Below are 13518 nucleotides of genomic sequence, written 5' to 3'. Positions count from 1 at the left end.
CACGCGCCTCTGGGATGAAGGGGTGGGGGTGAATATTTGTGTTTTGAGGCAGACTGGAGGAATTACCAAAGGTAGAAAGAGATCAGCAGAACATTTCATGAATTCAGTTATTTGACTCATGCAGCAGGTTCTTAGGCTCTCATGATTATCAAGCAACAAAAGCCTACAACATTCTGAGGCACTAGCTAATACTTCTATGTCTTACAAGGGCAACATGCATATGGGTGAGCGAGGGGAATGTCTGAGAGAGACCTGGGTTGAACAAGATTTTTCTTTGCTTGAGTTTAATTGTCACACGTTTCATTTTCTACTAGTTTCAAAATTATGGTCCTCCTTATGCACCCCAAAGTGCCATTGAACTGGATGGGGAGTTCAGAAGCATGCGGAATGCTCAGACACCAAAGAGAAAAAAAGAAAGAAGCAGACCTTTCCTTTATCATGTAATGTAGTACAGTTGTAGTAAAATGTGCCTCATTTTCATTTACACGAAAGCTCTTTACACCACTCTACCAGACCTTAAAAGGGGCATATTTAATTATTATGAGAATCAGGCCCACAGGTTTGAATTATTCTGGAAGCTAAAATTGGTTAAAACTCCTTCCTTCTTTCTTTTTCTCTTCTCCCAGAGGTTCTAAAAACTCCCAGAGAAGTCTGTTTACATTCTTCTCAACGACAGCCTTATATTTTTAACCATCTTCAGCACAGGACAGCTTGTACTGTATCTTCTTTTACATTTACCTCTTCCTAACAGGGAGATCATCTTACATATTTCGGTTTCTGAGAACTAATAAAAGGTTTGCTTCCTACCATCCCACCTACTCAGAAACATTCACATGTTTTCCCTGTGAAGGCACATGTGGTCCTTTCAGATAGTCTGATGTGACATCTAAAATAAATTAGAAGTCATATCAGAGAGCTATTTGTTGAGTGACAACATAAGTACTTATTAAACTGTGTATATTAAATACATACGCATGGCTATATAATGTACATGCAAGGTTTTCAATATATACCCTAGTTAACTGCCATATGGATATGATGTTGTGGAAAAAATATTTATAAAATGTTTTTTCCAAATGTTTAATCTACAGCAGATGCGTCTTGCATTCATCTGTTTGGCTTGGCATTCACTACAGGGAGATCTTATTAATCATACAGACCTCCTGTAGCAGAGGAAACAGAGGCTATTATAGGATTCATCTGTTTATGACTAAACAGAAAAAAGGATCTTCATCAAATGAGAGGTCCCTCTCTGAAAGCTCTTTGAAATGTAGAAGGTTGTGAGTAAGCCACACGTTATTTTTCATCTCACAGTACTGTACACTTACTCTTCCTTTTTATTCTGCAATAATAAATCTAGTGGTTGTGTATATCTTGGATGGGGGGAGAAGGTTGTGTAGCCACTTTCAGTGTTGCATCTGGATTTCATTTGCCTTCTTCCCACTCCAAAGTTCGGGGGGCGGAGGGGCTCTCATCTGGAATTTTGCTTCAAGCCCATCTCTGCTAATGAGTAACTTAGAGCGACAAGGTGGGTAAGATAATATCTTTTATTGGATCAGCTTCTGTTGGTGAAGGAGACAAGCTTTTGAGCCACACAGAGCTCTTCTTCAGGTCTGGTAAAGGTACTCTGTCACAGCTAAATGCTTGTTTAGCATAAGTAGTTAGCACATATTCTAAAGGACCATTCAAGGTAGAGTGGCCCTTTAACATCTCTGCAGTCATAGGACAAAAAAAGGGAGTTGGTGGGTTATAGGTTGTTGTAATAAGCCATAAATCCAGTGTCTCTGTTCAGTTCATTATTTTTAGTGCCTGAGGGCTTGTCTACACTGGCAATTTACAGCGCTGCAACTTTCTCGCTTGGGTATGAAAAAACACACACACACACCCCGAGCGCAGCAAGTTTCAGTGCTGTAAAGTGCCAGTGTAGACAGTGCCCCAGCGCTGGTAGCTACACCCCTCATGGCTAGAGTGCTGGGAGAGCTCTCTGCCGCGACCACACAAGCCACCTTAAAGCGCTGCCGCGGCAGTGCTTTAGCGTTACCAGTGTAGACTAGCCCTAACAGAGTTCTGAATTTAAGCTTCCAGGCTCGTCTTTTGAAAGTGTTGTGCAGGTTTCTTTTGAGGATGAGGACTGAGAGGTCAGATACGGAGTGGTTGTTTGTGAGAAGTGTTCACTCACAGGTGACAGGGTGGTTTTGTCTTTTATCATTTTCCTCTGTGAGTTCATTCGAGAGCATAGTGATTGTCTTGTTTCACCCTCATAATTGTTATTGGAGCATTTATTGCACTGGATGAGGTATCCCATATATCATAATAGTCACGTGTAGGACCCAGAGATCTTGAAAGGTGTGTTGTTGGGGGTGCTGATTAGTGTAGAAGTGGAGATATGTCTGGAGGTTTTGCATCTTGTTCTGGCAGGGTCTGGTGCAGCTTTGAGTTGGTGTGTCTGTGGGGAGTTTGCTTATGATGATGAGCTTGGAAAGGTTGGGGGGTTGTATGAAGGCCAGAAATAGAGGTTCAGGAAAGATTTTTTTTCAGGCTGGGGTCCCCAATGAGTATAGATTGTAGTTGTTTGATGATATCCCATATGGATTCCAGTGCAGGATGGTAGGTGACAAATAGGGGTGTACGGTTGGAGAGGGTTTTATTTCTGTGTTGAAACAGGTTCTCTCAGGGTATTTAGGTGCCCCATTCCATGATGTGATGTACTTCTCTGGTGGAGCAGCTACAACTACATTGCATACAATGAGTAACCTACTCCATTCTAGTTCAGCATTCATTATAGTATTTCCATGGTATTGGGATAATTATATATGAGTTTAGAGTAACTGTTTCATATCCTGACCCTACATAACATCAAAATTCCAACTGAAACCACCCATATGATATTCCTGCCAACCCCGCTTTATTTCAGAATTGAGTGTCAACTTTACAAACAAATAAACCCTTAGTAATTTATTGCACCATTGAAAAAAGCCGAGTTGAATTGCCTTACAAATTTGCTGATTTTTCCAGACTAGCTGAGACAGTGGATTTAGCGGACCCAATATATCACGAATGGGAGAAGCAGAGGAATCTAGTTAATGAGAAGAATGGAACACATACTATTAGGGAGGAGATCCAAAACCTTCATAAGCAGTTAAGCTGAAATGAAAACCGAACTGGAGGGCAGCCAAAACCGAGCACCAAAAGATATTCCTCGTAAACAATGGGGAACTACTTGCAACATTCTCATTTCCTACTGTGTATTTTGCATAGGGATATATTGAATTTTTTTGCAAAATTTTTTGATTTTTTTTCATGCAAAATATCTACTTGGAAAAAAAATTCTCAACTTTCATGTGAAAATTGATTTGTTGGCAATTTTTTTTTATTTTTAGCAGACACTTGATTTTTACCAAAAAAAAAATCTGTTTTTTTTTTTAATTTATTTATTCTAGTGCTTGCCTTCTAAGGACTAATCACACACTCTGGCACATCTTTTCGTTAAGCAGATAATTTTTAATGAATCATTTATTTGCAAATATTCACCTCTTTTCCTTTTGGCTAAAAGCACACCGACAGATCGCCACGCAACCCCTTCCCCTCTGTTGAGCTGGAGCAGAAGTTGTTTGGCAGACACAGGGACAGCTCCCACTAGAGCAAATACACTCAAATGAATGAACATGATTAGGAGAAAAAAGAACAGGAGTACTTGTGGCACCTTAGAGACTAACAAATTTATTAGAGCATAAGCTTTTGTGGACTACAGCCCACTTCTTCGGATGCATATAGAGAAGGAGCATCCTCAGTTGAATGAAAGCCAACCCTCCATGGCAGCTAGGAGGTCAATAATAGACTGAGTCTTGGTGCATGAGGACCTCTGTGGGTGAGGTAAGGTAAGGTGTCGGTTGAGAACTGTCTTTGAGAAAGCAGTTTTCGTGTTTGGCTTGCCACTTTGTGGCCTGCAAACCTGCTACCATCACCAAGCGATGGTACAAGGCTATGTTTCTCCTGTCAGTCCTCAAGACAGTTCCCATTTCTCCCATTACGGATGGTTATTTGAAAGACCCGGGAACTTGTTCTTCTTACAGACGGTCCCCAAGAACTGAGAAACGGTGGATTTGGGAAGGGGAGAGGTGTTTTTATGTGATATAATTCTACTTTTGCTTTCCCACAAGGGGCTTTAAGTCAATAGCTGCAACACATTCGATTTCATGTTCTTTTCTCTTGAATAACCAATATCTCTTCTCTTTGAGTTCAGTAAGTGCTATTCATATTTGGAATGAAATAAGGTATCATTTTGGCTCATCATTTTTATTTAACACCTAAGGTTTGGAAGGATTTGCTCCACAGCTGAGGCAACAGCTAGTCCAGGTATTAGTTGAACCAGCGGGACTGTGAACCTCTGCCATACATCCATCATTCCGAACTCTGTGATGAGGACTTTTTGTAAGTTCTATTTACTCCATTGCTTTCAATTCAGTGTGTATTTCTCTGTTGCAATTGGTCAGAAAAGTCATATGTTTTTACTACTTTTCCCTGACTGGATGAGAGTAACACTGAGCAAAGTACATGCTTAAGTCACTTTCCACTCAGCAAAGTACTTAGGCATGTGCTTATGTTCCACTGAAGTCAAAAGTTAAGCAGATGTCACAATCTTTGCTGAAGAGGCATGTCCTTAAGCATGTGGTGAAAGTTAAGCAGATGCTTAAGTGCGTTGCTGACTGGGGGCCATGGAGGCTAACCAAGCAAGGTAGGGAAGATGCTGAGTGCTCTCAACCACCATTAAAGTAAAGTTGAGGGTGCTTAAATTAGGAACTAAGAGTACTCAGTGCTTCTCAGGAGGCATTCAGCACGTTGCAGAATTAGATCAATGATCAGATTTCTGGTGAAAACTAAAGGGTCATGAACTTGGTTGCGATGATTTAAAAATGTGAAAGAAAACGTATAGGCCAGGGGTTGGCAACCTTTCAGAAGAGGTGTGCCTAGTCTTCATTTATTCACTCTAATTTAAGGTTTCACGTGCCAGTCATACATTTTAACGTTTTTAGAATGTCTCTTTCTATAAGTCTATAATATATAACTAAACTATTGTTGTATGTAAAGTAAATAAGGTTTTTTAAATGTTTAAGAAGCTTCATTTAAAATTAAATTAAATTAAAATGCAGAGCCCCCCCGGACCGGTGGCCAGGATCCGGGCAGTGTGAGTGCCACTGAAAATCAGCTCCCGTGCCGCCTTTGGCACGCGAGCCATAGGTTGCCTACCCCTGGTATAGGCCATTTTTGCAGCGTTCTCACAGCTCTATTTCATATTGCCTGCAGACATGTGGAAAAAAACAAAACCAAACCCTCACATCCACCAAATACCATTGTCTGTGTTTCTCCTCATTTATTACTGACACACACACAGATCTGAACAAGCTTGATTCCCATCCACCCTCAGCACCCCATTTCATTATTTTAACACACAAAGACTTGTAAGATAATGTCCTCATTATTCTGCATTGAGAAGTCATCATCATCTTTATGCTTTTAAATGCTCTGAATCTTTCCCTGCCTATTGCTGCCTTTCTTTTGGTTTCATTATTCACTGATCCTTCGTTCATGAGCTTCTGACTCATCCTCCTCTGTGCTGTTTCTTCAGCTATAATTTTCGCAGCCATCTATCAAGTATCAGGGTTATTTACAATCTCCTAGGCAGTCAGAATCACGGAGCCGGATTCGCAGCTGGCATAAATCAGTAGAGCTCTACTGATGTCAGCGGAGCTCCATTGATTTACACCAGACGAGGATCTGGCCCAGATGTTACGAGAATGAGTCTCCATTTCTTTAAGGACAGATCTTTATTTATACTGATCCTCCCCATCCCGATTCCTTGTGCTTTGAGCTGCTCAACCAGTCGTCTTTTTTCTGCAGCAGCAAACTTTGCTGCTAGCACTTCTCCCTTCTATTTAATGGAACACACAGACTTGTCATGCAATAATTTTACACTCACTCATCCATATTTAATGTGCACAGCCTTGTCTGATACAATAGCCTCTATTTTCTCAAGAGTCAACACTATGTACATCCAATGATGGAGCTACTCTCAATGGCCCAAACCTCAGAACAACTCAGATGGGAGCATCGCAAGCCTTAAAGCCACCTTGCTGCTCCTCTGATCCTGAGGCTGCTGCAGGTTACTCCGATCCACTGGCATTAGTTACAGCAGTCTAATATGCACCAGCTGCCAACAGCAGCCAAAAATCATCAGGGCACAGGAAGACCCAGCCAGGCCCCCTTTTCCTTGGCTTCTCCCCTACCGTGGTGCATCAGGGGAGTCTGCCCCATTTAGGATAGTAGTTGCCATCTAACCTGCTTCACTGCAGCCAGACATTTCGTCTCAGTAGGTCAATCCTTTCGGACAGAATGTTCCGTGTCCAGCTCAGAAACTGGGTTAGCAAAAAGCAGTCTGCAAAACGGCCTCCGGCAGGGATCAGTAATAACACCAACTCTTTTTAGCTTCTAGACAAGTGATGTGCCCAAAACATGCCGCGAGGTCATGTACGCCAGCAACCTGGCACTAATGACACAGGCTGCCACGCTCAAGGAAGCGGAAGACACCCTTAATGCTGATCTGAAGAGGATGGAAAACCACTTCCAGTACTGGCGGCTCAAACCGAAACCATCAAACCCGGCGGCGTCAGCGTTACATCTCAGCAATCCTGAAGTTAAGAGGAGGCTGAAAGTAAACTTCTGAGGCAAGGTAATTGCCCACGATCCGAACCCCACTACCTAGGAGTCAACCTCGATCACAGTCTTACCTGTCAACATCTGAAGCAGGCGAGCCATAAAACAAAGACTCATACCAATATTTCCCCAAAGCGAGCAGATTCTAGCTGGGGTTGTGATGCTCAAAAGCTACAAATGGCAACGTTGGCTTTAGTTTATTCCCCAGCCTGTGACTGCACACCTGTTGGGGGAAGCAGCTCACCAATGGACCTCACTGACATGCAGCTAAATGTGGCTAGTATGAGACTTGTAACTGGCACCCTGAAGTTCACTCTGCTGCCGTGACTTCCAGTCTTCACAAACATCCTCCCTCCAACCATCTAGCAAAAGATGAATATGTTGTGCTAGGACAGGAAAGCTCTCAGTAACCAAAAGCTCCCGCACCATGACAACCTTGTTCACCCACCTTGCACTCGTCTTAAGTCCCCCCAACCATTCTGGGCATCAGAAGAAACTCATCTATCAGCTAACTGCAACCCAGAAGACACCGGGCAGATGCAATGGGCAGGCTTTAATGTAAACAACAAGCACCTCATAGATGATCCCACTTGTTGAACCGCCTGAGTTCTTGCTCTACCGAAGACAGTGGACGACCGTCAACTGTTTTAGGATGTTACATGGAAGAGGCACACACCTGATGCACAAATGGAGACTGAAGGATGTGCCACAGTGCAAATGTGGAGACCTCCAAACCATCAAACACAATGTGAAAAAGTGCTCCATCTTTTCACTTCCAGGAGGTATAGCAAAGGGGCACTCCGCATCTTCTGAAGCTCTTGAATGGATTTCAGATCTTTCTATTAACATGTGGATGTTGCCATTTCCATACAAAAGAAGGGTAGTGGGGCCTAGTGGTCAGCCCATCTCTATCATATGGCATGGCCCTTTGAGATTTTGAAAGGTTCAGTGTATATATGTGTGTGTGTGTGTGTGTGTGTACAGGTACCTAGGAGACACCGATAGAGAGGAGGTGGTCCCAGAAATTAGTGGTGCGTATGAGGAAATCCCATCACTGTGTCTTCAAAGCCCCAAGTCAGGAATCTTACAGATGGGATGGGGCAAGGCAATTGGGGATGAGCTAGGGGAGAAGGGAACCAGCATAAATGCTGCCTCCTCCTGCATAGCAGGACATGCACCAGAAAGCAAAGACTGGTCGGTTGAACTATCTCGAGCCTGAGGCCTAACTGGGGAAAAGGGACCAGCTGAGGGAGAATCTGGCTAAGGCCTTATAGCTGCCTAACTTGCAGCTCAGCTCCTTTTCTAAGAGAGCTGATCAGACTCTTATATGGACCCAGAGTGGGCTGACCTGGGGCAGCTAATAAAGTGAGTTATCCTTGGTCGAAAGACTTAGTAAATCAGACCCCTACTTGAACCAGTTCACTTGGGGTAGTTGATTGTAAGAACCTGAGGGGCTCTGAGAGCAATACATCTGCCAGACCACAAGGGGGCATGCAGGAGGGCAGCTCCCCAGGACACCTGGCCACTGGGAGGCCGCCAAAGGAGGAGTCATTACCCGGCTTTACACTGCCAGAGTACCCCTTTACACGAAGCTGATCCTCCCTTAGCCAAATACACCTCCCTGGGTGCAAATTGCAGCACAAAGCCACCCTAGTGCAGGGCAGAATCTGACCCATTCTCTTTATCTTCTACTTATTGGCCCTTTACACACCAATCTTTATGTATCCAAACAATGATGACATATTTCTTCATTATGTAATCTAGCTCCTCTTCTACTATCTGTTTTCTGTCCTTTTATTTCTATGCTTTTATTTCTGACTTGAACTCCTATTTTATGAGCCAGATGTCTGTATAGTTCAATGGATTTTTCCATCTTCATTGTGGAACATTGTCCAAACTTATGTTTTTCATCAGACTTGGACAGTTTGCTAATTTACACGGCACTGCATTTTTTAATTGCAACCAACAGCATAAGCCTGCATCAGTCTCCACTCCTGAGACTCCGGGTACCGACCACAGATAGCGTTGCTGAATAGCAAACCCCCAAACCCTGTCAAAGAAGGAGGTTGAATAATACGCCGAATGCAGATAATTTGCTTTATACACATATTGACAGTAGAAGTCAACTGTGGAATTTCAGCATACACATATCTTAGACCTATGTCAGAGGGATTCATGGATTTCCCAGGTCTCCCCTGGAAACGAGTGAAGACACTAATGAGGCTCTAGGGATTCCTGGACAGAAGCTGTCATGATATGTTAGCTGTCATTCCCCAAGAAGCTGCCCAATCTGTCTAAAATGCAAATAGGAACTTTCCATAGTTCCATTTTGTTTCCCAAACATTCACCTTGGGTTCCACTTGAATTGTGTTTAGAATATTTGGACAATGAGCATAGTAAAAAGGGGGGCTTTATACCTCAGTGCTTGGAATCTTAGCCTTGCCCTCCTATAATGGTCCTCACTCGGGGTCTGGTTGGAGAATGTGGACAAGGGAGTTGTGGGGAGGGGAGCCCTGGCCCTCTCACTCCACCAGGTTCCAACCCAGGCCCCTTTGGGTTACCAGTAGACTGGCAACCAAGGCCTTTTCTTCTCATACCCCCTGCCCCCAGGGTCAGCTTAGTCCAAGACTTTCCCCTGGTGGGGAAATCCAAACCAAAATAAGTAAGAGGTTGTTACTAATATCCAAGGTCCACAGGATACTTCCCTCTCTGGTTGTCTCTGTGGTGAGTCCTCCCTTCCCTCAGGGAGGGTCCCTTTGGGCATCTGTGTCAGAGCCTTTAGGCTTCCCTTTGCTCTACACTGCTGGTCTTGTGGGCTGCAGGTCTGCTCACCTCCAGCTCTGCCATCCCAAAATAAGCTAATTCCCTGCTTTTTAATTCCTCCAGCACATGGAGCATTTGCTGCAGGTGTGGCAGACACCTTAACTCCTTGTTGCCAAGTGTGGGGTTTGTACACCCCATCTCACCTCGCCACCTGTCCCCGCAGAAGCTTCTACTCTCTCACACCAAGAGAATTTTATGCAGAGAATTCATTTGAATTGTCCAAGGCCACAAAAGGGGGTCAGCCTCAGACCAGGATTGCCATCTGGTTTTTGATACCAACTCCCAGTCCCACACTCTCACTCCACTACATTTAGACCACATTTGTTTTTGTGATACAAGAGACCCATCACAAAGAGGAAGTGCTCAGGTTTTTAAGTAGATCCAAAATGGATTCTTCATTTCAAAAGGTTGATAGCTTAGAAGTGGAGGGAGGGGACTAAAACCTTCTCTTAAATCACAAAGACTTTTTGAAGTGACTTGCCCAGCCATGCGGCAGTTCAGTGCAGGGCAGGGGACAGGCTCCAAAGAGAAATTGCTGGCCCTATCAAAGTCAATGGAAGTGCTGTCATTAACATCAGTGAGGCCAGCAGTAGAACCCCAGGTATCCTGATCCTGAATCCCAGTTGAGTGTCTCATCTACTAGAGCAGTGGTTCTCAAACTTGGGCTGCTGCTTGGTTCAGGGAAAGCTCCTGCCAGGCCAGGCCGGTTTGTTTATCTGCCGCGTCCGCAGGTTCGGCCGATTGCAGCTCCCACTGGCCGCGGTTCGTGGCTCCAGGCCAATGGGGGCTGCGGGAAGCAGCGCAGGCCGAGGGATGTGCTGGCCGCCGCTTCCCACAGCTCCCATTGGTCTGGAGCAGTGAACCGCGGCCAGTGGGAGCTGTGAACAGCCGAACCTGCAGACGCAGCAGGTAAACAAACCGGCCCGGCCCGCCAGGGGCTTTCCCTGAACAAGCGGCGGCCAAAATTTGAGAACCACTGCACTAGACCACAATTTCTTTCCCAGGAAAAGCAGAGATGTTGGCAGTCAGAAGCAAGGTGCATTGGCAAAACTGTGTGTGAAAGGTGGTCCAAGAAGCTAATTCAAAAGTCAGTGTCCCACATCATAGCCCTATAAAACACAGCCTTGTTCTGTAAAATCAGAAGGTCAAAAATGATTAAAAAACAGAGGCCCGGGAAAATAATACTTAAAAGAACTACATTTAAAGCCTCTCTCTAATTACCCATCTTTATCAGCATGTTCTTTGATCCTTATTTAAGGAGCTCTGACTCTGCTCAAATGCTGACTGGCACTGGGGAGATGCAGAAAACCATAAGTAGTCATACAGATTCTACCCTCGGCCTGCCGCAGCACCAGAGGCAAAGCATTTATTTACGTACTCTCATATCTTGATTTAAAGTGAGGACTTGTAACATTTCAGGGGGCTAAAATGGAAGGACTCGTGAAACCCATCAAGCAAGGGGAATGGGCATTAGCTACACAAAGCCTTCATTTTCTTTTGAAATTATTTCTTACAGATTGATGCAGCGGTTCTCTAAATTCTACTTCCAGTCTTCATCTCCATGTTTCCAAATCTAGTACACGGGTCAGATCCTCAGCTGGAGTAAGTCAGTGGTGTAAACTGACCTCAATGAAGCTACACTGAGGATTTGGCCCCAGGGGTGTAGGTCTTTCAGAATCAAAATAAACGAAGTTCACCTATCTACCTAAGTAACTTAATCAGAAGGTTAATGGCAGTTCAAGCTACTTTATCATATTCATGCGTAAAAGCAGATGCAACATTTCAGTACCTAAAACATGGCTCAACTTCATAGTACAATGGAAGAAAATGGGGGGGGGGGGAGTATTAAATGAAAAATCTTGAATTTAGATAGCAGCATTACTCAAAGAAAGACTTCACTAACCTACCCATCATTTTCTACTCTTCCTCAAGGCAGGTACCACACTGCAAGTGATTCAGCAACAAAGGAAGTTAAATAGCATCTGAAATTCTGTTTTGGATTATATACAGTTTATTTGTATGGTCATTTGCAAATTGTAATCCAGTTTGCAAAATATGTATACGTTCCATTTTCTGTTGATGCTCAAATTACTATCACTATAATACATCTAATACTGTATATGCAATATGTATATGCCGCTATCCATCTACTCCTATAATCTTTGTATAATGTATTATTGGAGGTATATACAAACTGCATGCAGAACACCTGTACACAGTTCAGAGATGCATTTGAATCATATGACTAAAGTATTTTCAGGTTAATTTTTGAGAATGTGTTAATGCTTTATATTATATATATAAACTGTTTATATAGGATTTGAGACTCAAGTTCCCATGAGGGTGGTTATTTTGGACACCCCTAGTCAGCATTTTTATCACTTATAATTCTCCTTTTATAACTCATTCATGTTTCTATACAATTTCTCAGTATATACAGACACGTAATGCTATATTTTGAACTGGAGGAAGCAAATCATCACACTTCACCTCTGTTTTTCATGGTTCAGACATGTCTGAAATATAATGAGAGCAGGGATTTGTCTACCCTGATTTAATTACTACAATCCAGATAACTCTGTCAATCAATTTTTCTCCTTGCGACTCCTAGCAGGGTGAAAAATGCCTTCATTATGAGGACTGATCGTTAGTGGATGTGAAGTTGAGAAGATGATGAAGATGAGTTGTTGGTTCTGGCAGAGAATTGACCCATCAGTGTCATTAAGTGAACTCCAGCAAGCCCAGTCACTCCCAGGGGGCAAATCACTGAATTTCTCAGCAGCAAAGGTCTGCCGGTCTACACCACAGCACTTTGAAAGAGTACACAAATGCAGTCTGTAGTAATTTGATGGATAACTAAACAATTACACTGGCAAGAACTGATTCATCCTTCCTTTTTCACAAAGGACACAACTTTTGAGGTACCATATTTGCCATTCCTTTTTATGTGACAGTTTAAATAATGCTTATTTTCATCTATTGCCCTTTCAACTCCATAGGATAACAGCTCAGCTCAGAACTCCCAAAGCCCAAATAATCTTTATTAGCGATGTCAGTTGCAAACCTAACTCTTTTTTGTCCTAAATACTGAAGGACAAATCTGAGTCATTCTAAGCACTCCAGTAGGCTTTTTATTTTAATTGATGTTGTTTTTACCAGCACACAATAGCCTCAGTTACAAGCGGTTTAATGATAAATTAAAGCCATCTACTTAATCACTCTTAGTAAATTATGCTTTTAATTGCAAAAGGTAATTTGGTAGCATTGACTAATTAATCTTTAAAAAAAGCAATAAAAAATAGTGGCAGTGATTACCAAGCTGGAGAATGCCTGCAAGAGCTATTTGCATGGAGAAAACCCTGCAGGAATCCAGGGGAGACCCAAGAGACTTCACAGAGGTTGTCTGCCAGAATAGGAATGAACCAGGAGGTTGAGGATGCAGGAGTTCATCAGGCAATGTGAATCCAAGAGTTTCCTATAAGGCAACACTAAACTAAGGTGAAATCCACTGATGAGTGTATAGAACAGGTGTCTCTCTGTGCCTGATCTGCACAGGTCTCCTACAGCCCAGCTAGAGATATACCTATCTCATAGAATTGGAAGGCCATCAAGTCCAGCCCCCTGCTTTCACTAGCAGGACCAACGACTGGTTTTGCCCCAGATCCCTAAGTGGCCCCCCTCCAGGATTGAACTCACAACCCTGGGTTTAGCAGGCCAATGTGCAAACCACTGAGCTATCCCCCCAACACTTGTCTCTTTAGCTCACACTGTAGCAGATGATGTTTTTGTCTCTGGAGGGTCCCTAGTTCAATTCTGTAAAAAGCAACAGAGGCTCCTGTGGCACCTTTAAGACTAACAGAAGTATTGGGAGCATAAGCTTTCGTGGGTAAGAACCTCACTTCTTCAGATGCAAGGAGTGAGGTTCTTACCCACGAAAGCTTATGCTCCCAATACTTCTGTTAGTCTTAAAGGTGCCACAGGACC

General features: G+C 43.3%; 1 long non-coding RNA gene across 1 annotated transcript; it reads left to right on the top strand.

Annotated features, from left to right (window-relative positions):
• The first annotated feature begins 1355 nt into the window (after positions 1-1355).
• Positions 1356-12232, top strand: LOC117886296. Its single transcript, XR_004647908.1, has 3 exons — positions 1356-1528; positions 4313-4431; positions 12146-12232. It is a non-coding gene; the product is annotated as an uncharacterized LOC117886296 (long non-coding RNA).
• The last annotated feature ends 1286 nt before the right edge of the window (positions 12233-13518 follow it).

Source organism: Trachemys scripta, chromosome 12, assembly GCF_013100865.1.
Source record: "Trachemys scripta elegans isolate TJP31775 chromosome 12, CAS_Tse_1.0, whole genome shotgun sequence".
NCBI lineage: Eukaryota > Metazoa > Chordata > Testudines > Emydidae > Trachemys > Trachemys scripta.
The sequence above is the reverse complement of the archived record's forward strand: the minus strand, read 5'-3'. Positions and strand labels throughout refer to the sequence as shown.